Source organism: Canis aureus, chromosome 27, assembly GCF_053574225.1.
Source record: "Canis aureus isolate CA01 chromosome 27, VMU_Caureus_v.1.0, whole genome shotgun sequence".
NCBI classification, from domain to species: Eukaryota; Metazoa; Chordata; class Mammalia; order Carnivora; family Canidae; genus Canis; species Canis aureus.
The window spans coordinates 45,049,173-45,076,922 of record NC_135637.1 but is presented as its reverse complement, the minus strand read 5'-3'; positions in this window follow the sequence as shown (position 1 = coordinate 45,076,922).

Below are 27,750 nucleotides of genomic sequence, written 5' to 3'. Positions count from 1 at the left end.
TTCTTGCAAACACCTCCTTCTTCACTGGAAATTTTAACTTCTTGCTTGGTGTCTTCTTTTTCACTCTTCTATGATCTATTCTATTCTATTCTATTCTATTATTATTCTTTCTATTCTATTCTATTCATCTGTAAAGAGACTTTGACGTCCACATAAGTTGTTTGGTCTTTGGACTCTTCCTCATTGTTCAATAAAAGTTTTGTTCAACTCCACCTCATTCTCCCATTCCCACAGTCATTTTCAATATCTGCCTCTGAAATCTCCATTTCCAACACCATCTCCTATTTCTCCAGCTCATATATTCTAGCGTGAACACTAACACATACGATCTTGCCAAGATCTAGTACCTATTGACTCAACGGCTTTTATTTTATGCCCTGGCCAGTTCTTTCTTCCTCTTCACTCTCTTCAATTTGAGACCCGTCACATTAATTACTCTAATGCATACACCCATAACTACCTGGATTCTTTCTCTCTTAATAATACTCAAATTTTAATTCCAGGATTGCAGTTATATCCAAATTTCTTACTATTCCGCATTTTCACTTATGTGGAAGTAAGTGGAAGCTAAAAAGATATAATACACCCTTACCTTTGATTTAACATCCCAACAATCAGGAGATCCTCAGTGCTACCCAACCAGCTAATACTCTTCCCTGGTAATGTCCCTTTTCATACTTGGAGACAACTGTTTCACATCTCAGCCTAATTCCTCAAACCACCTTTTCCTCCACTTCTTGCCAGGGACAAATTTTTATTTCACAAACAAACACAAGCAATCATGAGGATTTCTCTAGCCTCCTGGCAACTACCTGCAGGATGGCTGAAACAAAGCATACCTACTCAAGAGTGCTCCGTTTGTCACTGTCTCCTCTCTCAATTTATATTTCCCCTCTTCCCTGCATCATTCCCATCAAAATACAAACTTTTTATTATCATTCATCCTAAACCTCTTTCCTTTGACTCACACCACTGTCCAGGCTGATGTGTGTCTCAGTTTCCCTTTAGAAGAACATTTCTTGAAATATTTGTGTATAGGGACAACTGGGTGGCTCAGTGGGTTGAGCATCTGTCTTTGGTTCAGGTCACGATCCTGGAGTCCTGGGATCGAATCCCATGTCAGGCTCTCTGATCAGACGGGGGTCTGCTTCTCCCTCTGCTCCCCACCACTTGTACCCACTTAGCTCTGCTCTCTCCCTCTCTAAAATAAACTTTAAAATCTTTAAACAAGAATATTTGTGTATATTTCCAGTTTCTTATAGCTCACTTTGCATACTAACCAAGTTTTTATCTTTATCACTCCACCAAAACTATTTTTATAAAAATGGGCAATTTTCTGTTGTCTTAACACTTCTGAGTTCTCATCTTACTTGACCTGTCTTATCATTTGATCTTCTCCCTGAAATATTTTCTTCACATTGCTTCAGGATTACCACATTCCCCGTTTCCTTCTCATTCCATGAGTCAGTCTATATTGTTCTAATTTGCTGTGTCCTTATTCTAACATTGAAATATTTGAGATTCTCAGAACCTACATGTCCTTACCTAGAGTGATCTCATTTAGCTTCATGATTTTATATACTGAGTACTAATAGTTTCCAAATTTATTTCTAGCCAAATAAGTACTCTCTAGGTTTCTATCTAACCCTCTTCTTAGAAATCTAATTACTGTCTCAACATGTTCAAAGGTAACTCTTGGGATTACTCCTCAAAGAAAAATCTTCCCCACTTCTAGATTTCCCCATCTGCAATCTCTGTACTCAATTCGTCCATTTGCTCATGGTCATATAGGATTTGGACTCCACTTCTCTTTCCTCACTCCCTAAATCCAAGCCATTAGGAAGGTTTAGTTACAACATCTATGGGATCCCTCTCTTTACCAACCTTGCCGGGCCATTGTCACTGAGGTAGCCTCTGACTATTCGTACTGCTTTCATACTTATTGTTAACATCCTTTTCTACACACAACTCAAGTTATCTTTTTTAAAATGCACATTCGAGCACATCATTTTCTTAAAACATCTTAATGGCTTCTTTTCATATGGAGTACACAGTTTAACCTCTTTGCCCAGACCTACAAGACCTTACATGGACTGTCCTGTAGCTGCCTTGGTGACCTCATCTCCACTGTTTTCTTCCTGTCTCAATATCTTCTAGCATGTCAGGTATTTACTATCCTTCAGGTAGCCTCACAATATATGGCATCATCCCTCTGTATGTCTCAGGTTCTACTCAGATGTGGATTCCTCTTCCCTGCCTCAGTGAGATTCCATGGAATAGTATTCCTATCCACCTCCCTCAGCACAGTATCTTTGGTACCTGCAGCACTGTGCATGTCAGATGACTCCTTCAACAACTCCCAGCTCAGTAATAAATGCAAAAGCTGGCCAGGGTGGCGCTGCCAGAGTTTGGTTTCTAATATTCTTTGTGCAGGCTTGTTTCTGACTGACCAGGTTCGATTACTGGACTCCAGATGGCAATCCCTGAGCCTGCAAGCATGGCCACAGAAGGGACCCCACAGCACCGACAAATATGGCACTGAGGTTCATATTGGTGTGGGTTATGACCTGGTGATGACCGTTAGCTGTCCTCAGTCAAAGGCCCTTGCAGACTGAGGGACAATTCCGGACCTCTTAACTGTCCAGGGATTACTTGTCCACAGACGTCAGGGCTCTGAGCTCCTCTAAGCTGAGATGCAGCAGAGTGAGGACATAGCAATGGTGCAGTCTCTTTGCTTTTTCATTTCAAATATCTTCTTGCTCTCTGTCCATATTTTGTGTCATCTCATAATTGGAGAGGATATTAACGTGTGCCCTAGACTCAAATATACAACATGTCTGTGATATAAAAACAGGTAGAAATGGATTAACCTTCACATGCTAGAAATTTAGTAAGCTCCTCCATGTGACATAGTTCTTTTCATAAGAAAACCCACAAAAACTCTATGTGAGATAAGAATTATGAGAATTAGCCTTCTTTTCTTTTCTCCTCCTGAGGAAATTGATGCTTATAGAGGCGAATAGATTTGCACAGGGTTCCCTTGCTGGTGATGGTAGCACCATGACTGTAACTCAGAACTGTTTGACTCCAGACCCAAGATGTTTCTCCAAGGGGCTTTTCCCTTGACTAAGAAGAGATATCTTTGTATAGTGGAGATATATCTCAAATGCCACTGACTTGATTACTCGTTTATATCTGATACACTCTGGATAAAGTAAAGGCCAGAATTTAACTGAGCCTCTTTCTAAGCAACATGTCAAGAAGTACAGCTACAGGAAACTGTAATATTTGATCTGATATTGTCCTAGCTGCCTTTTATTGTTCCAGATTTCCAGATGGGGAGACTGAGGTACTGAGCAGTGAAGCCACTCGCCCCAGGTCAAGTAGGAGGTAGTGGGTCCGAGAGTCAAGCTCAGATGGTCCATCTCAAGAATCCTTACATTTAACCCTGAGGATCCTGAGGATGGCTGGCTACCAGGACCAAGATGAGGTGTTCCCTGAGAAGAGCTGGGTGGGAAGAATAGAGACCCATGCGGGCTTCCCTGTTTGGAAGAATTCAGTCAGGATCGTGGGTGTGTCAGAGGGCAAAGCTAAGTCCAATATGTCCCAGAGTACTTCCTTTCCTTTCCAGGAGTAAGGTTTGAGGTTTTAAAAAAGTCAGAGCTACCAGTTTGTAATGAAATACATCAACTTTCTTTTTTATGATTCTACATTGCTTGAGTTTCAATCTCAAACCATCTTGATGGTAAAAGGAGAAAGGGCACATGTGAAGTCATGTGAAGTGCTAGGGCTCCTCCCTGTGTGCTTGTTTTGTAGTTGGGATGCTTGATGAGCACCTGTGTGCAGCCCAGCGCCTGGCCTTGGGGACACCAGCCTCTGGATGGACAGTGGCATCTCTGTCTCACATGAGCTTGTGGCCCCTGATGGAGCAGTGTTATCACAGCATCACAATGACTGTTCCCATATGGCAGAGCTGGTATATCCATGTCTCTCATGCTGATTAATCTCCTCTTTTTTAAACTTTCTGTTTTCATTGGTTGAGTAGAAACACACTGGAAACAGAAAGGGAAACATAAGGTGAACTGACAATGTTTTTTTTTTCATTTAGAAAGAGCTGTAAATATAGTACTTCTACCTCTTCATTAGGTGATAAAAGCAGATATTACATTGTTAAAAGCATAACAGTCTATGATTGTCCTTCAAGGAACAAATCTCATGGAAGGCCCTTTCTTGTTCGCAGTTACAATGGGACATGTTGGTTTCAACCTTTTTTTTTTTTTTTTTTTTTTGGTTTCAACCTTTTCAAGGAAAGAACCCAGTATGCACATTGACTCCTCATCCAAATGCAAATGAAATATCAGAAAGGGAGACAGAACATAAAGACTCCTAATCTGGGAAATGAACTAGGGGTGGTGGAAGGGGAGGAGGGCGGGGGATGGGGGTGAATGGGTGACAGGCACTGAGGGAGGCACTTGACGGGATGAGCACTGGGTGTTATTCTGTATGTTGGCAAATTGAACACCAATAAAAAAATAAATTTATTATAAAAAAAATGCAAATGAGAATTTGTATTGACTGAGAATCCAAGGTTTTTAAAGCCCAATTAACAGATGATCCAGGCAAAAGTAACTTACTGCCCTCTTACTAGCAAATGTCTGCAGTCAATTTGAAAATTGCCATTCAAATACAAATTTCCTAATAATAAAAAAATCACATTTAAATTAGTGTTTTCTTTCTTAGTCATAAATCTATCCCCAGGCCCTAGTTTCATGAAGGAAATAAATGGGATTTCATGGACTTTTCCTATACTTAGAAGTTAGAGGAGTTTGGGATGCTGCAGTAGTGTGGAGTCCCTTCCGTTCTTGATCTAAGTAGAAGAAGATACTACAATATTTTACCTCCTTTCTATACTCATTCTCCAATGGAATTGACAAAATATCTGAAAAAATTGGAAGCACTAAAATTATATACACTTAAGTGAGCCAGGAGCAGCAACGAATTTTTCTCAATCTCTAAAAGGGAATAGACTGCCTTTGTCTTACTAAAAAAAAGCAATATAGTCTCTGGAAAGTAGGAAATGTCTAGTAAGTACTTTTGAATGAATTGATAGACCCCAATAATCTGGAAACCCAGAGGCAGCAGGATAACTGACAGATAGTGGAGGGGTCCCTGAAACTCCAGGCTCTTCCACACTCTGAGTGGGAAGCAGGCATCGAGAGGACCACACACCCTCTTCCTCTGGTGAATACACTGTGTCTCCCAGAACAGAGGAGCATTGGGACTATGGAATCCAGTAATTCAGTCACTGCGTTCATCAGCCTGAGCTGTTTAAACAAAAAACAGACTGGGTGTCTTAAACAATAGACATTTATATCTTTAATTTCTGGGAGCTGGGAAGTCCAAGATTAAGATGCAGCAAATCTGGTTCTTGGTGAGAACTCTCTCCTTGGTTCAAGAGAGGTGGCTACCTTCCTTTTGTGTTCTCATGTGGCCTCCTTAGTGCACACACTGAGAGAGAGACAGAGAGAGAGAAGAAGAGAAGGAGTGAGGAAGAGAAAGATGGGAGGAAGAGGGAGAGGGGGAGGCAGAGAGGGTAGGGGGCAATAGGGGAAGGGATGGACGGGGGAGGGGCAAGGATGGAGGGGGGAGGAGCAGGGATAGAGGGCCCAATTTAATGCATCAGGGGAAGATCCTGTTTGCTTCTCTCTCTTCTTCTTCTTAGAAGGTCACCAATCCTATCAGATTAGGATCCCACCCTCAGAAGTCCTTTAATCTCCTTTTGTTGATGGGGGAGGGGGACGGCCAGAGAGGGAGAGAGAATCTGAAGCAGACTCCACACTGGTACATCTCTGGACCCTGGGATCATGATCTGAGCTGAACTCAGGAGTTGGATGCTTAACTGACTGAGCCACCATGCGCCCCAGAAGTCATTTAATCTCAATTGCATCCCTATCTCCACATGTAGTCACATTGAAGGTTCGGACTTCAGCATATGAATCTGGGCAGTGGCGGGGAAAGGGGACAATTCAGTTCATAACCGTCAGTTCTGCTACCTATGAGTCCTCTTGCTTCTCCTTCTTTTTCTAAGATTTGATTTATTTATTTGAAAAGAGAATGAGAGAGAGCATGAGCAGGAGCAGAGGGAGAAACAGACTCCGCACTGAGCAGAGAGCTGGACGTGGGACTCGATCCCACGACCCTGAGATCATGACTTGAGCTGAAGGCAGATGCTCTACCGACAGAGATGCCAGGGCGCCCCGAGTCCTCTCACCTCTGTTAAGAACCACATCTTCTCTGTACCAAACTAATTCTTTCTGTACAATGCAACCCTAAGCATGTGAGGTATTTTTAGAACTATTTCTTTAAATATGAACCCAATCATGTCACTTTTTTGTTAACATCATTCAATGAGTGCACAGAGGACTGGCTGCATCTACTCCTTTGTGAGGCTAAGTGAGTCTAAGATACATCTGGTCTTATCTTGTAGCTTCCATTACGTGAGCTAGAATTTTAAATTATATATAATATATCTCCAAATGGACACTTCTGTGGCAGACCATAAGAAGACTAGGAAAAGACTGAATTTGGAAAACTCACTTATATTTTTTAATTTATTTTATTTTTTATTTTTTATTTTTTATTTATTTTATTTTTTATTTTTGAATTTATTTACACATATATTATTATATATTTATATATGATATAGTTATATATAACTTTATTTATATTTTATTATATTTTGAATTTCCGAATTATTAATTTTGAATTTGAGCATGTTTCCATATCAATAACAGAAAGTGAGTATATTTTAAAATTTCTGGTAAGAATATAAAAGGCACATTTCTGTGGATGACCTGGCAATTTCTAACAGTATGTCACAGTTACCCTTTGATCCAGAGATTCCACCCTGAGGAACCCCTGTCACTTGACAGCATTACAGAAAGATACATAGACAAAGCTGTGCGTTATAGCAACATTTTAACTCTGGAAACAACCCAAATGGTCATCCTCCAAGAACCAGTTAAATCAACTGTGGTGCATGCATATATTGAAGCACCAAGCAGAAATGAGGACTATTCAGAGTAAGAGTGGCCTCCAACACCCATGATTAACTGTAGAAGGGGAGGTGGGGAGCCGTATGCATAGCACGCTGCCTAAAGGGATAACTGTTCTTGTGTGTGTGCATGAATAGATTTGCATGTTTCAAAATGGAAGAAAACAATCTAAAAGTGGTTACTATGGGTCATAAGAATGGAACACGCTGGAAGGGAGAGTAGCTCCTTTTTCTGAAGACATCTTTTTTTCTAGTCTTGACTTTAGAAACCTGTTACTATTTTAATAATTACAAGACAAATTTAAATAAAGGCACACCAAACATTGAAGGACAAATGGAATGAATGAGCCCGTGTATCAAATTGGAGCTTTAACACACACAGGAAGTGGTAACTTGAAATGATTCTAACTCCAATACTTTTCCTGATATGCCTGGTGGAGTATTCCATGATGTAAGAAGCCAAAAGTAAAACAAATTGTTTTAGCACTGATAGTGTTACTTTAAGTGCTGTTATTGCTATTCTGAGTGTTGTGTATACATTTGATACATATAGATAGGTAGATAGATATTACACTCTATGTGTGTATGTGTGTCTGTTGTGCAGTAAAACAAATATTTAGGTTGATGTGGAAGGTAGATTTTAAATGAAAGAAGATGATGATATACATAAAACCAAAAATTATAGTAAAAATCTTATATTTTTGTTAGCCTGAACTTTATATTTTACTAATTAAAATTAATATTTATTCATGTCTGTTCACTGGAAAAAAAAAACTAGGAAAAATAACCACCAACCACAGGAATCCTTAGCCACCTGTTATAGTATCTATAAAACATTGTCCAGTAAAAGGAATAGTGCTTCCTGGAGAAATGGTTTCTTTCAATTCTGGTTCAGGATGTTAAGAAGTTTATGAGATAATCCCAGAACACATTGTCATATCAAGTAGTAAGAAAGTTATCAAAGACTTCTGCTAGGGTCACAGCAAGACTATTCAGAGGCAAATTTGTGGAAAATATCTTCTGTCACCAAGCAGATAATTCAATCATCAATAAGAATAATTGCAATGGATTGAACTCATCAGATATGATTAAGGGCACGAGTTTAAAATGATACATAACTAGCTTCGATCATACTAGACAATCAATTCATGACTTTATTTTATATCTTCCAGCTTTATTGATGTCTAATTGACAAATAAAATTGTATTTCAAATGTACAATGTGATGATTTGATCTGTATATATAGTGAAATGATGACCACATTGAAGTTAATTGACACTCCCATCACCTTACATACTTATCCTTGTCTTGTGTGTGAGAACACGTCAGCTCTCCTCTCAGCAAATGCCCAGTATACGATACAGAATGAGGAACCCTCATCACCATGCTGTACATTAGATCCTCAAAGGTATTCATCTCCAGGTCACTGTTTAAAACTGGAAGAAAACAATAAAGAACCATTTATTTTGCTTTTTGTGTGTGTGGAAACTATGCCTCTGTTTAACCATATAACTGATAAGTGAAGTATGCCTCGATAAAGGTATCCCAGCTGATAAAGAAGATGCAGCAGAATTGTGATATTAATACTATCCAGCCCTCATGATGTAGAGCATCTTGGCAATGATATCGATAGCACTTAACCTTAGAAAAAGACAGAATTTACATGGATGTTCAGGGAAGCACACAAAATACCTACGGATTTTTCCCATAAAAAACTTGATCACATCTTTGGATATAACAATAAATGCACGGGAAATACAGTCTTAGAGAAGTATTCCTGTGGTTGATATTCTCTGAAAATTCAGACTACGGAAAACCTCCTAGGGAAAATTACCTGGTTCTTTAACAACAACCACAAAAAATTACAAGGAAAAGTAAAATAAAGGGAGGGAGCTATGTAGATGAGAAGAGTTGGGGAGACACAACTATTAGTTCAGAGTTACAGACTATATTTACATCTTGATAAAACAAACAGAAAAATGGGGGCATTCAGAGAAATTTGAACATAATCTGGTATTTGACAAAGTGAAAAAATTAATTATTTTTTAAAGATTTTATTTATTTATTCATGAGAGACACACAGAGAGAGAGAGAGAGGCAGAGACACAGGCAGAGGGAGAAGCAGGCTCCATGCAGGGTCTCCAGGATCACACCCTGGGCCAAAGGCAAGCACTCAACCGCTGAGTCACCCAGGCATCCCAAGAAATTGATGATTTTATTTCAGGTGGGATAACAGTATTGTGTTTATGATGAAAAAGTGTTATCTTTAAGACACATACTGATATGGGATGACGTGAGTTACATTTGTTTCAAAATAATCCAGGGAGTAGTAAGAGTAGTTTAGTTAGAGACACAATGAAACAATATTGGCTGTGAATTTATCATTGTTGAAACCACCTGGAGCAACTTTTTAAGATTTTTTGAAGCATTCCACAGTACAAATTAAAAGTTTTTAATAATATTTTCAGGACACCTGGATGGCTTAGCGGTTGAGTGTTTTTGCCTCTGGCTCAGGGCATGATCCCGGGGTCCTGGGATCAAGTTCCACCTCAGCCTCCCTGCGTGGAGCCTGCTTCTCCCTCTGCCTGTGTCTCTGTGTCTCTCATGAATAAATAAATCAAATCTTAAAAATATATATTTTTTCAATTATTGGAAGGATGAAATTATACAGAAACATGCGCAAGTACACTTTTAAGTATCACTGTTTGCTTTTATTGTTTAAGCACTATATTCAAACATATATGTTGTTCTAGAGATAGCTTGAGGAAATAAATCTAAACACCGCACACATAGGACAGCACTCATACCTTGAAATTACCTAAACTGCCAAATTCATTACTTAATACTGGCATTATTGGGCACAATCCTGACATGACCTATAAAAGGGATGTGATTTGTCTGTTTCTTCCAGACATTCCAATGGTTAATTTACTGAAAAACTGGAGATTTTGGTTCTGTCTAGACTTAAACCAAGTAAACGTTTCAAAAGAGTAACCATAAAAGGAGAGATTATGAATTTGCAACAAATCTTATTACAGTTATTCTTATTTGCATGAAAGGGAATAGAACTGATGCATTTCTTCTTGGAATAGTGAGTTCATTTCAGCTGCTAGTGAAAACCTGGAAGTTTTATTATTATTATTTGAATTTTGGAAACTTTTATAAGCAGATTCTAGGAAGCCTGATGACAACAGTTACTATATGGAAACCGGATGATTAATTTTATAGATCATTCCCTGTTGTACCCAGAAACCTCTAAGTAAGTTTTTTCTAGCCACTCTATACCACTATTGCAGGGCTGCTTGGTGTGGGCTTAATATTTTTCATCATTATATTTTGTTCAAGCACCTCAAACAATGCCTGGAATAGAGTTTTTGTTAGCAATTATTTATTGAGTATCTGATGAGTATTTTCTCACTCCCTTAAGATTTCTCTACTATGTTTCTTCTCTTTTTTAAAAGACAGAGAGAGAGAGACAGAGCACAAGCAGGAGGAGGGGCAAAGGGAGAAGTAGGCTCCCTGATGAGCAGGGAGCCTGATATAGGACTCGATCCCAGGACCCTGAGACCATGACCTGAGTCAAAGGCAGATGCTTTACTGCTTGAGCCACCCATGTGCCCTTATACTATGTTTCTCAATGGGAAGTGATTGGATAAGTTCATGTACTATGAGCTGATAATTAATTTCAAGTATCAAGCTTTTTAGAGCAACTGATGTCATGAAGAGAATGAACCACTTACACTGAAATTTGGCTAGTTGAGAGAACATGTGGAGACTTAGGTTAATTCTGTCGTTGGCTGTCCAAGTGGCATTCTCAATGTTAAGATTATCCTCTGGTGAATGATGGCGTTGGGTCCCTGGATTGCCAACAAAACAATAAGGAGGTAGGACTACTCTGAGCAAAGCTAATTGGCTGCATATCAAATTAGATGCATATTATAGCCTGCACTCCATGGAGTGGATAAAGTTCGCTGGCTGACATAGTTTTTGTATATATATTCTCATCATGGGTTAAATAATTGTTCCCTTGAAAATAGCATACACTATATTTATATAGCAATCGGGACATACATTACCCGTGGCTTTTATTATGCATTAAATGGGAAAGATATTCTTAGTTTGATTCAATAAAAAAATTGCCTCAGAGGCCTTAACCAAAGACACTGCATTCCTTTATTTTTATTCCTCTAGGCAATGGACTTGTGGGCAGCACAAAGTAAGATGAATGACAGAGCCACCGAGTATACCTGGGGTAGGAATTCCATAATTGGAATTCACACAGACAACATTTTTTCTGAACTGCCATTACCTCTCGCAATTGATACCCACCATTTCCGAATTCATCCTACAGCTTTACCAATAGGTTGTGGGCAAATTCAGAGAAATGGTTGGGAGTTGAAAAGATACTACAAAAATGACTTGGTCTTGCTTTGATTTGCAATTACAATATATAAAGGCAATGATCGTAAAGATCCTCTCTCCCTGTATTTTCTACCACTTGATAGAAAAATGAGGTTAGTTTCAGTGGAATTGTTTTAATTACACAATATTCTTGTGACTAACGTCAAGGCTTGGAGTCCTGATATCAGGTTCTGGCTCTCAATCATTAAATACGGGGACGGTGAGCTGGCTGCAGGTTCCTGAGCCACAGATCCTGTAAGAAGGCCTTTGAGGCTTGATCAGAGGCCTAGTTCCTACCTCTTGGGAGAACTCGGGGAGACACACCTGGGGTGGAGGGGAGACTGCTAATTCAGTCCAACTGAACTTCTGGATAAGCTGCACATCAGAGGGAAGAGGGAAACATCTCTGTGCCCGGCTGAGATCTATATAATGTCATCCACAGTCGTTTCCCTCAGTTTAGTAAATGTAGCCTAATTGCAACAATGAGCATCTTATCACTCTGTTGGATTAACTTCTCCACTTTCTTTCTTCACAGGAGGTCAATTTCTTATATTTCTGCGAGGTTTAGATGTGTGCAAGTTCACCCCCATGTCATCCTTTGAGGAAAGCAGGGAAGTTATTATTTTCCCATCTTAGAGAGAAGAGGACCTGAAGCTCTGAGATGGCGAGCGATTTACTCAGTGTCCACACCAAGTAACTGGCAGAGTCATGCCTTCGGACACTTTCCATTTACTCGTCCATTCTTTCCATCTGTAAGTAGCGTACGTAACATACTCTGTTTTGGGCCGTATACAAATGAACAAGGTGAGGAATGTGGACAGTAAATCTAATTAGATAAGTAAATACATAATTATATTGGGTGACACATGGAATAAATGACACAGTAACACGTAAAGACCTTTCCAAGTAACTGAATTCTGGGCAGAAAGTAGAAATCTATGAATAAGGAGACAAGAGAGGTTGGGGTGTGGAGTCTTCTTGGATGATCCCAGCTGCCCCTAAGCCAGACTGGAATGGTGTGTGAGGGGATGTGGGCCTGGATCTGGGTCTCAGCTCCCACCAGGCCTTTTCACAACCTCACCGTCTATCCATGCGTAGTGTGATGTAGCTGACAATGTATGACGGGACAGGTGGGAAGGGGCATGGAAAGGGCTTAGGTTTGGTGCCATTTCTGCACATGGTTAAAGAACCATAGTCATCAAGGCTTGCCATGCCTCTCTGCTGTTCCTGTGCCACTGGCAGGGCCCGGTCATCTCAGGTGAAGAGAAGGGTCAGTGTTAGCAGATGTCTACATGTGCTTGGCTCACATGATTGTTTGCAGACAGAACACTCCAGAAGCCCTCTCAGGGAATGACAGCATGGCGTTTCACATCGTTTTCCCAAGACCTGTATTTTGCCATCAAGGACACCTACTAGAATTTCCCTAAATCGTGGAAAACATTTATAAGTTCTTTAAATATCAATGTCTGTTCGTGTCTTTAACATTTAAGTCTGAGGGAAGATAGAGTAATTTTAGAAAAAATGTAAGAAATGGACACACTTAAACGATCTCAAGGACAGTGCCTCAGTTTCATGCTTTTCAGATACTCAAATAATTCCAAATAATGTCACAAATGATAGCCTTACAATTGTAATAAAATGTATGTGTGAGAAAGCAAAGTGAAATTTTTCATATCCTTTTTGAGGTATGGTTTATTTCCTATAAAATTTACAATTCAATCGTTTTTTAAATTAAGTGTATATAGTTATACAATCACCACCCCAACCCCGTTTCAGCACATTTCTATCATCCTCCCCCCAAAATTCTCTCGTGCCCATACAGTTAACCCCTGCTCCCAACCTCAGCCCTAGACAGACCCCCATCTGCTTTCTATCTTTATACATTACATGGGAAGGAGAAGCTTATTAAAATGAATTGTACCTCCTGTGCCTCATCTCTGGCAGTGGTTCAGTGACACTTGGCAAGGTTCTGAGTGCAAGAATCTTTAAAAGAGCATTTTAAATCTTCACTTTCCATATCACTCAGTTATTCTGATTTTTAGAATGTTAGTGGGTGTGGCAGGCAAATAATTCCCTCTCCTCCAAGGCATCCCAATTTTAATCTCCAGACCATATAAATATGATATATCAGATGGCAAGGAGGAATTATGGTTGCAAGTAAAATTAAGGTTGTAGAGCAGCTGACCTGAGATCGGAGGATTATTCCTCATCTTCTGGATGGGCTCAAAGCAATCACAATTGTCCTTACAAGTGCAAGAAGGACCAGGATAGTCAATGATGATGTGATACAGCTAAAAAGGACTTGGCCCAATCGCTGCTGCCTTTGAAGATGGGAGATAGGGGGCTAGAAGCTGGGAAAGGAAAGCATCTATTTCCCCTAGAACTTCCAGAAGGAACATCTTGTTTACATCTTAACCAAACAAGATTCAATCCTGACTTTTGATCTTAAGAACTATATGATAAATTTATGTTGCTTCTAAACTGCCAAGTTTTGGTACTTTGTTAGAGCAGGGCAGTGCTGTTAGTTACATAACGTTAGGGGTTAGGACAAGTGCCCCTTTGTCTCATGTAGACCACTAGTTCTCAAACTTCCATCAAATCTGGTGACCAACAAAGGACCTGGCTAATTCCCAAGGAAGGCTTGGCATCTTCCCTGGGTTCTCTTATGGGAAGATAGCAGAGTGATATATGTCAATAGGCAGGTGCTAATTGCAGGAACCTTAAATTGGAGTTAGTGTCTCATCTGGAACATTCTGGCTCTTCCCCGGTATATCTGTCTTCCTGTGTGACCAACAAATACTTACTTCTCCCCAGAGCTCAAGGCTCCCCTTCCTGGGAGACTTTCCCAGTGAGTGGTGTCGGAAGTCGGAAACAAGGCTTGGGCAACTGTGCAGGACAGTCCCACCCTTCCTCATCTCCGTGGATGTCACAGGCTGCAATTACAGATCCTTCCCGCTCCTCTCTCCATACTGTTCAGATAATGGGGCATGCTGCGGGGAGAACACAGCCATTTGCGGCTCTTCCATCTTCACATCACCGTTACAAAGCAGGGCGATGTCCAAACATCAGAAATTGTTTATGCTTAGTCGACTGATTTATCTGGAATGCAAATCAGAGCTCGTGGAGACTAAAGGAAAACAAGCATACAAATCCAAAATTAATTTTTCCAAAGCAATGGGAATATATTAGGTTGCCATATGCCACTCAAACATATTTTCACTGGAGATTCAGTCCAATTTTGCATTTTAGTCACTTAGTCTCCTGAAAAAAAAAATCCATATTGTATCAAAACCATGTACTTTGTAAAAATGCCACAGATAATTTACTTCACATCTTCGTCTGAGATTTAAAGAATCTCAAAGATTCTATATAGACACCAGTCTTAAACTTTTTACTGGTTTTTTAAAAATTTAAACTAGATAGAAGGCCTATAGTATTTATGATTATTATGATAGAAATTATGGAATGGAAAATTATACTTACACTATTAATAATTTTAACATGTAGCATCCTCTTCATAAATAACAATGTATATATATATATATCATTTTGTTTTGTATGAGACAACATAATCTCTCCATCACCTGTAGTAAATGTTTCTACATCCCATTGAAATCAGTGACTGAACTTTTCAGTAGAAATAATTTAAAAACCCTGGATGTGTGTGTGTGTGTGTGTGTGTGTGTATCTCACATCCATAAAAAGCAACTAATCCTTGGAAACATGCAAGTTTTTGCTTTTTTTTTTTTTTTTTTTTGAGGTTTCAGTGAAGTGTGTATGTGGGAAGTGATGCATAGGGCAGGGCAGCGTCCTCCCCACTACCTGCCCTGATGTGTCCCCTCTGCCTCTTGGTCTCCATCTCTTCTTCCCTAGCTCTGTTTCCTTCTTGCATTACTTTTTCTTCATAGAACTATCTCATCTTAAAAGTTTGAGGTTACTGATAAACCTTTTTGGATACATCTTTTCAAAAACCATTAGAAGGGTTTATCTGCATTCTTCATTAAGAGATTATTACTTTAATAGGTTTTAAATTGGCTGTGATTTGTTTATTATGAAGCTAGCCACTGCTTTTCTTACTGAGAGGTTTTTTTGTTTGTTTTGTTTTGTTTATTGTAGGGCATGGGTCTCTTTATTCTTAGGCCAGTGACTTTTCCTCTGGCCCGATTCTTAGCAAATTAGCCCTCACTTTGGGAGCTCATGGAGGTCACACATCCAGAATAGTTCGATTTAGTTCCTGTAGCTCACTCCCAGACAAAAACTTTGATACGGAGAAAACATGGGTCAGAGTTTTAATCATTCATACATATCGTATAGTTTAGAACAGCTAAATTTAGAAAATCTTTGAACAAGGCATGCTATAGGCTTTCCTACCTAGATTTTGTTTCGACTCTAAAGATGAGTGTACTTGACATAGGCCCATTTTATTGAAAATGGGGCTTTCAGTACAGTTTATATGTTGTATACACATATGCCAGATATTTTAGTTGTAAAGAATGCATCATGAGGACTACTTTGACCTAAGACACTTATGTCTTATTTTGTACTCTTAGTTGTTTTAGCTAGGTATGGAGTTCTGCTTAATAATTAAAACAGATACTTGCTACATGGTGAGTCTGGTAGCCATCACTCAGCAAACCTAGGATCGGAGAGATTTAAATTAGTTGCTTAATGACTCACAGGGAATTATCCATCTGATTGTCTTATTTAGAATATATAGTCTTTAGGTTTGTAGTCTCCATCTTTTTTTTTTTTAAGATTTTATTTATTTAGGGATCCCTGGGTGGCGCAGCGGTTTAGCGCCTGCCTTTGGCCCAGGGCGTGATCCTGGAGACCCGGGATCGAATCCCACGTCGGGCTCCCGGTGCATGGAGCCTGCTTCTCCCTCTGCTTCTCCCTCTGCCTCTCTCTCTCTGTGACTATCATAAATAAATAAAAATTTAAAAATAAAAGTCTTGTCTAAAAAAAAAAAAAAAAAAAAAAAAAAAAAAAAAAAAAAAAAAGATTTTATTTATTTAGGGATCCCTGGGTGGCGCAGCGGTTTAGCGCCTGCCTTTGGCCCAGGGCGCGATCCTGGAGACCCGGGATCAAATCCCACGTCGGGCTCCCGGTGAATGGAGCCTGCTTCTCCCTCTGTCTGTGTCTCTGCCTCTCTCTCTCTCTCTCTGTGTGTGTGTGACTATCATAAATAAATAAATAAATAAAAAAGATTTTATTTATTTATTCATGAGAGACACACAGAGAGGGACAGAGACATAGGCAGAGGGAGAAGCAGGCTCCATGCAAGGAGGCCGATGCGGGACTCAGTTCTGGGACTCCAGGATCACACCCTGAGCTGAAAGCAGACACTCAACTGCTGAGCCACCCAGGCGTCCCGACTATAGTCTCCATCTTTAGCCAGAAAGATTTTTTTTTATCTTTCCAATCCTCCAGTGGAAAAAAAAAAAAAGGAGCAAAATATGACCATTCATCCTGATTGCTGTGTAAAGTTGCATTTAAAGTGTTATTTGTATATAGTTAAATATTTTATTTAACAATATTGAATAAAGTTTTCAGAAAATAAAATGCAATGACTTGTAAGTATGCAGTTTGATGAGTTTTTATAAATATAAACATATTAAATCACCATCAAAATCAAGATACAGAACATTTTCATCGTCTCAAAATATTCTTACATGGTCCATTATCAATGAGTACCCCCTCCCCAACCCAGGCACTGCCCCAGATGACCACTGATCTGCCTTCCATTGTACAGATTGCCTCTCTCTGCTCTATAATTTCATATTAATGAAAATCAGTGTATATTCCTCATTCCTGTTGTCTGTATCAGTATAAATTGTCTGTTCTTTTGATTTATCAATAGCATTCCATTGCATGCATATAGTTTGTCGATTCACCTCTGGATGAAAATTAGGCTTTCTTCCAACTTGGAAGTATTATAAGTTAAAACTTCTATAAACAGTCTTGTAGAAGTTCCCCTGTGGGCATATAATTTTATTTCCCTTTGGTAAATGCCTAAGAATAAAATGGATAGTTCATATAATATAATAAGAGTCTGTGTAACCTCATAAAAACAAAACAAAACAAAACAAAACAAAACAAGTAATCATTTCCAAAGAAATTGTACTGCCTACAAAGCATGAAAGTTCTGGAAGCACCGTATCATTGAAATACGGTCTTTCTAATTCTATTCTACTGGTTTATAGTGATATCTCATGGTTTTAATTCACATTTTCTTAATGACTGGTACTGTTGAGCTTATTTTCATGTCCCAATCATTCATTTTTTTAAAGATTTTATTTATTTATTTATTTATTTATTTATTTATTTATTTATTTATGAGACACAGAGAGAGAGAGAGAGAGAGAGAGGCAGAGACATAGGCAGAGGGAAAAGCAGGCTTCATGCAGGGAGCCCGATGTGGAACTGGATTTTGGGTCTCCAGGATCACGCCTTGGACTGAAGGTGGCGCTTAAACCACTGAGCCACCTGGGCTGTCCCCAATGATTCATTTGAGTATCTCTTTTGGGATGTACCTTTTCATACATTGTATTAGCTATAATAAAATTATGAAGTTATTCATATTTCCTATTTCATCTTTTGTCAGTTTTATTTAAATTTTTTGTTAGTATAAACATGTTTAGAATAATCTCTTTATCCCCAAATGTCTTCAGAATATAAGGTTTCTTTCATTTTTGGTATTATGAATTTATATTTTTCTTTTTTTCTTTTTATGATTATTATTTCTAAGAGTTTAATCAACTTTACTATTTTTTTCACAATTAATATTTATTTTTCTACGTTTGTGTTGTACTTCATTGATCTATTCTCTTGTCTTTATTATTTGCTTATTATCTGTTTCTTATCTCAATTTGATTTGCTCTTTTCTTCTAAACTAGGTTAGATTCTAGATTATTATTGCCTTTTTTGCTGTTATAAGCACATAATGCAATACATTTCTCTGTATAGGTGTCACCTATATTCTATACATTTTGAGTATTTTGATTTTGTCTTTTCGCTCTCTTTAATTTTCTTTCACTTCAAAGTGAAAAAAAAATTCTCACCTCTAATTTTTGCTTCTAATTTTCTTCTGATTGTGGTATTTGGAAGTGATGCCCAATTGCCAAATATTTGTTTGGTTTGGATATCTTTTTATTTTGATTTGCAATTTAACTAAGTGCTTAGAAATAAGATTATATTTTAAAAATTCATTGAAATTTATTGAGATTTTGTTTATGCCTTTTACATCAGCTTATTTTGTGCATGGTTCTACTGGCAAGGACTATGTGCAACAGTAGCTGGTGAGAGTGTTGTGTAAGCACCAATGAGATCAACTTGGTTGATAGTATTATTAAAATATTTTCTATTCTTACTTGTTTTTGCTGTTTCATCAACTCCCAATAGTGGATTGCTAAATTCTCCAACTAGGAGTGTACATTTGTTTCCTTCTTCCTTTCCTTTTATTAATTTTCACTGTTACTAGCTATGCACACATTCAGGGCTGTTAGATCTTATTGATGATCTGCTGCTTGATTTCACTTTGAAATGACTTTTGTATATTTCCTATGGTTCTTTTTCTTGAAACTCATTGATAGCAACATAGGCCATTTTCCTTCCATTAGTGTTTGCATGGAATGTTTTTTCAAAATCTTTTCCTTTCCATTCTTTATATGGTATTCCATTGTTTTAGTGACCTGTGTCTTTATATTCAAAGTCTTTTCTTATAAACAACATGTTGACATAATTAGGTCTTACTTTTAATCTAGTCTATCAATATCTGCTTTTTATTTTGGAGATTTTACTGCAAAAATATAATTATTGATATGCCTGCTCTTCTTACTATTTGTTATCTATTTGTCCCATAATCATATTTAACAATCTATTCCATTTCTTTCACTACTGTTGTCATGCTTTAAACTTATATTATAGGCCTGAGAACACATTATTATAACTTTCGCCTTAAACCATTGACTTTCTTTATAGTATTTAAAGACAGAAAGAAAGCAGTTATTTATATTTACCCATATATTTACTGTTTCATCATTCCTTCCTCCAGATATGAATTCTTATCTATTATTTCCTTTTTGCTTGTAGATCTTCACTTAGTATTTACTACTGGTGGTATGATTATGCTGGGACAAGAATTCTATGAATTTTAGTTTATCCTACTCAGGAGTTTCTGAAATCTCTGTTTAGACTTCTAAGCTTTTCCATTGTTTATTTGTGATGAATTTAAGCACACTCTTGCATTACTCAGTTAAGAATTCTGCCGAAAGACTTGAGGGGGATTTCTATTCAAATATTGCGGCTTTCCCACTTACGGGTTCCTAATTTAGGGATCCTATTTATTTTCCAGCTCTTCTGGTAGCTCTGAATTTGGACCTCTCGCTTCTTAGATTAGTAAGACTTCACTGTCTGCAGATCACTCTGTGGGATCCGGGGACAGCGGACCAGGAACGGATTCCAGTGCTGGCCATCCCTGTTAGCAGGGCTATCTTAGCTAGTCACTCAGTACTTCTGAGCCTTGTTCACTCTCTTGTATGACAAGGAAATCAGAAACTACCAGGGTAAGTAGATTTTAGGATTTGAGATCATTAGATACGTATATATTTTCTCTCACACACGCTTACTCTCCCTCAGAGCAATAATTCAGTGTTCCCAGCGAGTAAGTATAAGTGTAATTAGGGTTTGTGTCTGTACAGAATCTATGGGGGATATGTGGAATTGGCTGGATATGTAGGATTTATACTGTTACTGACAGGATGTTAGTGTTGTGTAAACCATGCTGCCATTAACAAAAGAAGTTCATTGATTCTTCTTGCTTCTCCTCAGTTTTATTTATTTATTTATTTATTTTTATGATAGTCACAGACAGAGAGAGAGAGGCAGAGACACAGGCAGAGAGAGAAGCAGGCTCCATGCTCCGGGAGCCCGATGTGGGATTCGATCCCAGGTCTCCAGGATCGCGCCCTGGACCAAAGGCAGGCGCCAAACCGCTGCGTCTCCCAGGGATCCCAACTTCTCCTCAGTTTTAAAGACTCCTTCCTGGGAGTAACAAATCACATTTTCTTTTTTATCCTATAGTCTCATCCACAATCTCCTCATTCCACCTAACTGCAAGTGGTACCTGGAAATATATATTTTTTAGCTCAGCTAAAAGATATTTGTTTTCACTAAAAAAAAAAAAAAGGAGGCAAGGGAATAAGAAGCAACTACTTTCGGTCAATGCCCTACATGTGGTGATACGGAAGCAGGAGAGTGAGGTTCTTGTCTCACAGAGTCGAAGAATGAATTTCACAAAGGAGAGCAGGCAAAGCGATAGAGTTCCATTAAACATGGACACAGAGTGACCTCTCAGGAGTGAGGTGGTCCCAATCGAGTGACCAGTGAGGGCTTTTCATCTCTGGCCTTTCATTAGGACTTTACCAAGCTCGCTGGTGGTTAGGTCAGTGGCCTGGAACTAGATATGATGCTCATAGATCATGAGAGTTTTTGTTCCTGTGACATCTGTGAGCCACAGATATGTGTTGTAGGTCTGGTTCTATGATCTATAGGTATGTGTTGTAGGTCTGGTTATTCTTTACAGTGAACTTTTCCTTTGAGGCCTGATGAGGTTTTGTGGTTATTTTTCTTTTCTGTGGTTACAATGCAATTCTTAGAAAAACATCTTAACCCTAGTAATTAGGATAAGGTGGTCTAAATTTTCCTGATCTCCGTCTTTGTTCTGTCTCAGTATCTGCACACCTGAAAAACCCCAGAGCCTAGTTGGGGACCCTTCTCTTCCCCTATCTACAGTCCCATCCTTTCCCTACTTGATGAGAATAACTTTTTAAAGTTATTCTCAGTAAAAGATGTAGCCATTATCCTTCTGGAGGAGCCCATAGCTAATGGGGAAAGCAAAATTATCATGTTGAGATCAGCTGGAATGCTTAAAATTAACCTAATGCTATGGCAGTTAAGGGTCAAAGAAATAAAATGAGAAAAGAGGTGGCTTGGCCACAATGAGAAAATAGAATTAGGTGCTGGGGTGGCTAGTCAGTTCAGCGTCTGGCTCTTGGTTTCGGCTCAGGTCCTGATCTCAGGGTCCTGGGATGGAGCCCTCCAGGTCAGGCTCTGTGCTCTGCTTGGAGTCAGCTTGAGATCCTGTCTCCAGCCCTTCCCCCCTGCCTGCTCGATGGCATGCTCTCTCTCAAAACAAAAGCAAACACAAAAAAGAAATAGGCAGTGATAAGCACCTACTGAATACATGAAAAAAATAAATGCGTAATTAAATATTTAATTCAAGGGATTATCAAAATATCACTGCTAAAAGTAAAGTATTTAGCATTTTTTTCCTTTTTACAGTTGACATCATAAGATCAGCTTAATGTTGCCTAAATCTTTGACGAATCAGGAAAACATTGGATATATCAATATGCAACCTTCATGGAATGATATCCTATATATTTTTTTAAAATATTTTATTTATTTATTCATGAGAGACACACAGAGAGAGGCAGAGACACAGGCAGAGGGAGACAGAACTCAATCCCAGGACCCCGGGATCACGACCTGAGCCAAAGGCAGACACTAAACCACTGAGTCATCCAGGTGCCCCAATATCTTATATTCTAAAACTAATCAAAACCTAAAAGTTTTCTTATCCTTTCATTTTAGCCTGATGAATAACCTTCATCCCCATTTCATAAACAGGGCTTCCTAAGTATTTCATCTGTGTGTGGGAAATCTCTTAATAAGTCAAAATTTACAGACAAGACTGATTTCTTTCAGTAAGTAACTTTTCTATTTATTATTATTATTATTTTTTGCTTGTGTTAACCTTTTAAGCTCTATGCTTTCTCAAGAGGGGTAAAGGTGAAGTATTTCAAATATGTCAGGGAATTCTCAGGCATCAATTAGTATGAAATTCCCCAAGTGCAAATACCTGTCTTCCTTCCAAACAATGTTCCTTTTTACAAAGCTTGTGCATATGGAGGCCCTTAGACTCACTCTACAAGGCCCCTCACCGTTTTCTCCTCTCACCGCCTGGGACACAGATCTACTGAGCCAGAAATCTGTTTCTCATCTGGACCCCTCTAGACTCCAACTTGATCTTCTCCTCTTCATCGAAAACCCGGACATCTACCACCCACCAACCTCTCGTCTAAATCCTGCTCCCCTCCTGCGGGTGGGTACTCCCCCCGCGACTCACTCAGAACCCTCCCATTCCTGCCCTCAACTCCTGCAGGAGCTGACTCCTCCACGTCGGGACTTTCCTATCAAGCCCTCCCGAAGCCTGACCGAATGAATCCTCTTTGTGGATGGTAGTTCTCTCATCGCCCCGGACGGCCAGAGAGAGACACGCGGCCTACGCCGTACTTGCTTACCCTCGATGCCGTCCTGGAGGCGGCTGCCCTCCCCCTCGGGACACCACATACACTGCCTCCAAATACGCCTCCCTCATCACACACACACATTCTGTCCTCTGGCAAGAGCGAGGGTGTCTTACCACCAAGGGTACCACCCATAATCAATGGGCACCTCATTTCACAATTACTGGAGACCCTCAGCCCAGACCCTCAGACCCCCCAACCTCACTCAAGTAGCCACTGTCCACTGTCGTGGACCGACCCTCCAAGGACCTGGTGTCCCGAGGCAACAACAAAGCCGACTCTCCACTGCCCGACCCACTGCCTTAGACCCCCACCAGCTCCCCTCCTCTTCCTCCACACACCACAGTCCCCCTCTTACACACACCAGGAAACTCAGACAGACACCCAAAAGGATGGGAGGAATCGCCAGGGACAAAGGCCGCATCTTCATTCCAAAGAAACTCGCTCTTCCAGACCATTCAGCCCCCATGATCGTTTCAGACATACGGCAGTCCCTACACGTCGGGCCCAAGGCCTTACACCAGTTCCTACAACCCCTTTTCCACCCTCCACATGTGCCACAGGTTACCGGAGAGGCGCCGAAGTCTTGCAAACCCTGCTCCACGGTCAACGCTCGAGGGGGAATTCGCAGGCCCGGCGGGGCCCAATCCCCAGCTCTGCGCACACCAACCTGGCGAGGACCGGCAGCCTGACTTTTCCCACGTGCCACGCCATAAATCCTTTCCCTACCTGTTAGCCTCAGTGGACACCTTTACACAGTGGATAGGGGTTTTCTCCATACCTCGGGACACTGCGGAGGCGGCGGCCACCATAGCCCTCCAACACATCATTCCGAGGTTCGGCCTCCCGCGGACCCTACCATCTGACAACGGCCCAGCCTCATCTCCAGCATCACCCAGCAAGTCTCCGAGAGCCTAAATATTACCTGGAAACCCCAGTCTTCGGGTAAGGGAGAGCGGGTCGACGGCCTTCTCGAGGGACATCTCCCCAAACTGCCCTTGGAGCCCGCCCGTCCTGGCCACCCTCCTCCTGCTGGCTTTAACAAGGCTCAGAGCTTCCCCTAGAGGGCCGTGGGGTCTTAGTCCCTTTCAGCTTCTCTTGGGCGGCCCTTCCTGGTCACTCAAAATCTTCCCGTCACCGCCTCCTCTGCTCCTATCTTGCCTACCTTACCTAACTCTTCTAAGAGCCCTCCTGCGGGCCCATGCGACTCAGTCAGCCCGACTCCAGGGGAACCCACAGCAGATACTCCCCAAGCCCTGGCCCCAGGGGATCGCGTCCTGCTACAAGAACTATACCCAAAAACCTTACAGCCTAAGTGCACCGGTCCCGATACGGTGGCCCTTATGACCCCCACGGCCGCCAAACTCCTAGCACACCACCCGCGGGGTACACAGCTCTAAGTGAAAGCGAGGCCCCTCACGACACGGATGCGCAGGGACCTACTCCAATACTGCTTTCAAAGCTCCATCCTCCTCCTCCTGGTCCTACCTCCTAGTTACTCCACCACTGACCCTTGTTCAGGTGGACGTTTACATGACAGAAACCTGGCACCGGGGAATTTTCAGCACTGATTGTCAACCACCGATTCTCAACCGCCCCTGGAATGGCCAGGCCCCTACAGACTGAGTTACTGCGGGAGATGACCTGACCACCGCTTCTGTTGTTCCTCCTAGTGTCACTTAGTACCTCGGACAGATAGGGGCCGCCAGTGAGCAGAGGCCTCACGGGATAAACAGCTCCCACGGAGCCTTGCACCTGCTAGGGGGCGAAGCATGTCCCACATGTGCACACACCTGAGAATCAGCATGGCCGGCCCCTCCCCCAGAAGACCAGCTGGAAGGACAGGGGAAGAGCAAGTTCCTGTCCAAGCAGCGCTAGAAGGTTCAAGGCTAAGTCTAGGCACTTACAGTATATAAAATCAGAGGATACCCCTTCTTGTTTTTTGTTTCCCGCCCCCTTTCTTCTTTTTCCTGTACTAGTTGTTTTTAGCTAATCTGCACTGAGCAAAATGACTAGGAGGAAGGATTCACCACAAAAGAAAGAATAAGAAACAGTCCTCTCTCCCACAGAGCTACAGAATTTGGATTTCAATTCAATGTCAGAAAGCCAATTCAGAAGCACAATTATGAAGCTACCGGTGGCTCTGGAAAAAAGCATAAAGGATTCAAGAGACTTCATGACTGTAGAATTTCGATCTAATCTGTCCAAAATTAAAAATCAATTAAATGAGATGCAATCCAAACTGGAGGTCCTATCCTGCTAAAAGATGAAAGGGTCAACCAAGAAATTAGAGAATTAAAAAATTCATGGAAGCTAATGAGAATGAAGATACAACCACTCAAAATCTTTGGGATACAGAAAAGCAGTTCTGAGGGGGAAATACATCACAATACAAGCATCCATCCAAAAACTGGAAAGAACTCAAATACAAAAGCTAACCTTGAACCTAAAGCAGCTGGAGATGAACAGCAAATGAACCTTCCACCAGCTGAAGAAGAGAGTTAGTAAAGATTTGAGCAGATCTTAACAAAATAGAGACCAGAAGAACTGTGGAACACATCAACAAAACCAGGAGCTGGTTTTTGAAAGAATAAGATAGATAAACCATTAACCAACCTTATTAAAAAGAAGAGAGAAAAGACCCAAATTAATAAAATCAGGAATGAGAATGGAGCGGTCACCAACACCAAGGAAATACAAAGGATTATAATAACATATTATGAGCTGAGCAGCTATACACCAATAAATTATGCAATGGAGAAGAAATAGACGCATTTCTGGAAAACCACAAACTACCAAAACTGGAGCAGGAGGAAAGAGAAAACCTGAAGAGGTCGATAACCAGGGAGGAAATTGAAGCACTCATCAAAATCCTCCCAAGACACAAATACGAGGGCCACATGGCTTCCCTGGGGAATTCTATCAAATGTTTAAAGAAGAAACCATGCAGATTCTACTAAAGCTGTTTGAAAGATAGAAAGAGATGGGATACTTCCAAACTCGTTATATGAGGCCAGCATCACCTTAATTCTAAAACCAGACAAAGACCTGTCCAAAAAGGAAATTACAGACAAATATCCCTGACGAACACGGATGCAAAAATTCTCAACAAAATACTAGCCAATAGGATCCAATGATACATTAAGAAGAGTATTCACCATGACCAAGTGGGATTTCACCGCGGAACGCAAGGCTGGTTCAGCACTCCTAAAACAATCAATGTGATTGATCATATCAGCAAGAGAAAATCAAGAACCATAGGATCCTCTCAATAGATGCAGAGAAAGCTTTTGACAAAATACAGCATCCATGCCTGATCAAAACTCTTCACACTGTAGGCATAGAGGGAACATTCCTCAGCATCTTAAAAGCCATCTATGAAAAGCCCACCCCAAATATCATTCTCAGTAGGGAACCACTGGGAGCCTTTCCCCTAAGATCAGGAATACGACAGGGATCCTGAAGTGGGATTCAAATCCAGAACCCGAGGATCATGAACTGAGCCAAAGGCAGATGCTTAACCGCTGAGCCACCCAGGCGTCCCTCATCTCTCACTTTCAACCAAAAGCTAGAAACAATTAAACTTAATAGGCATGTTGAATCCCTAGAGAAGAGGTCAAAAGCTTGGTGTGTTGTGCCAGTGAGCCAAATTGTGAATGTAAAGGAAAAGTTCTTAAAGGAAATTGAAAGGGCTATTCCAGAGAACACATAAATCCTAAGAAAGCAAAAGAATCTTACCACTTATATGGGGAAAATTTTAGTGGTTTGGATGGAACATCAAACCAGCCACAATATCTCAACGCAAAACTTAATGCAGAGCAAGGCCCTATCGCTCTTCAATTCTGGGAAGGCTGAGAGATATAAGGAAGCTGTAAAATAAAAGACTGAAGCTAGCAGAGGTTGGTTCCTAAGATTGAAGGAAGGAAACCATCTCTATAACATAAAAGTGCAAAGTGAGGCAGCAAGTACTGATGCAGAAGCGGTAACAAATTACCCAGATCAAGCTAAGACAACTCATGAGGGTGCCTACACTAAACAAATTTTTTTTAAGATTTGAGAGAGACAGCACCCACCCGCACACTCGTGAGTGCACAGTGGGGAGGGGAAGAAGGAGAGCGAGAGAGAAACTACAAGCAGACTCCACGCCGAGCACAGAGACCAACACAAGGCCCAATCTCACAGCCCTGAGATCATGGCCTGAGCAGAAACCAAGAGTAGGATGCTTAACAGACTGAGCCACCCAGGAGCCCCACAATAAATTTTCAACAGAGACCAAACAGACATATGGGAGGAAGATGTCATTTGGGACTTCATGGCTACACAAGAGAAGTCATGGCACGCTTCAAAGGAGGGATGACTCCCTTATTAGGAGCTCATGCAGCTGATGACTTGAAGTAGAAATCTAAGCCCATTTACCATTCCAAAAATCCTAGTGCCTTTATGAATTATGCTAAGTGTACTCGACAAATGGAGCCTGGATGACAGCACACCTGTTCACAACATGGTTTACTGCATATTTGAAACCCACTGTTGAGACCTACTGCTCAAGGGGGAAAAAAAAGATTCCTTTCAAAATATCACCGCTGACGATACACTTGGAGACACATTCTGACGGGAGTTGTACAATGGCATTAATGTTTTCCTGACTGCTACACATCTGCTCTGTAGTGCATGGATCAAGGAATAAGTATGACTTTCAGGTCTTATTATTTAGGAAACAAATTTTGGAGGTGCCTGGCTGGCTCAATTGGAAGACATGTGACTTGATCTCAGGGTTGTGAGTTCAGGCCCCATGTTGGGTCTAGAGATTTCTTTAAAAAACCTAAAAATAATAATAAATAAATTTGTAAGGCTACAGCTGCCACAGTGATTCCTCTGATGGATATAGGCTAAGTAAACTGAAAACTTCTGGGAAGGGTTCACCAT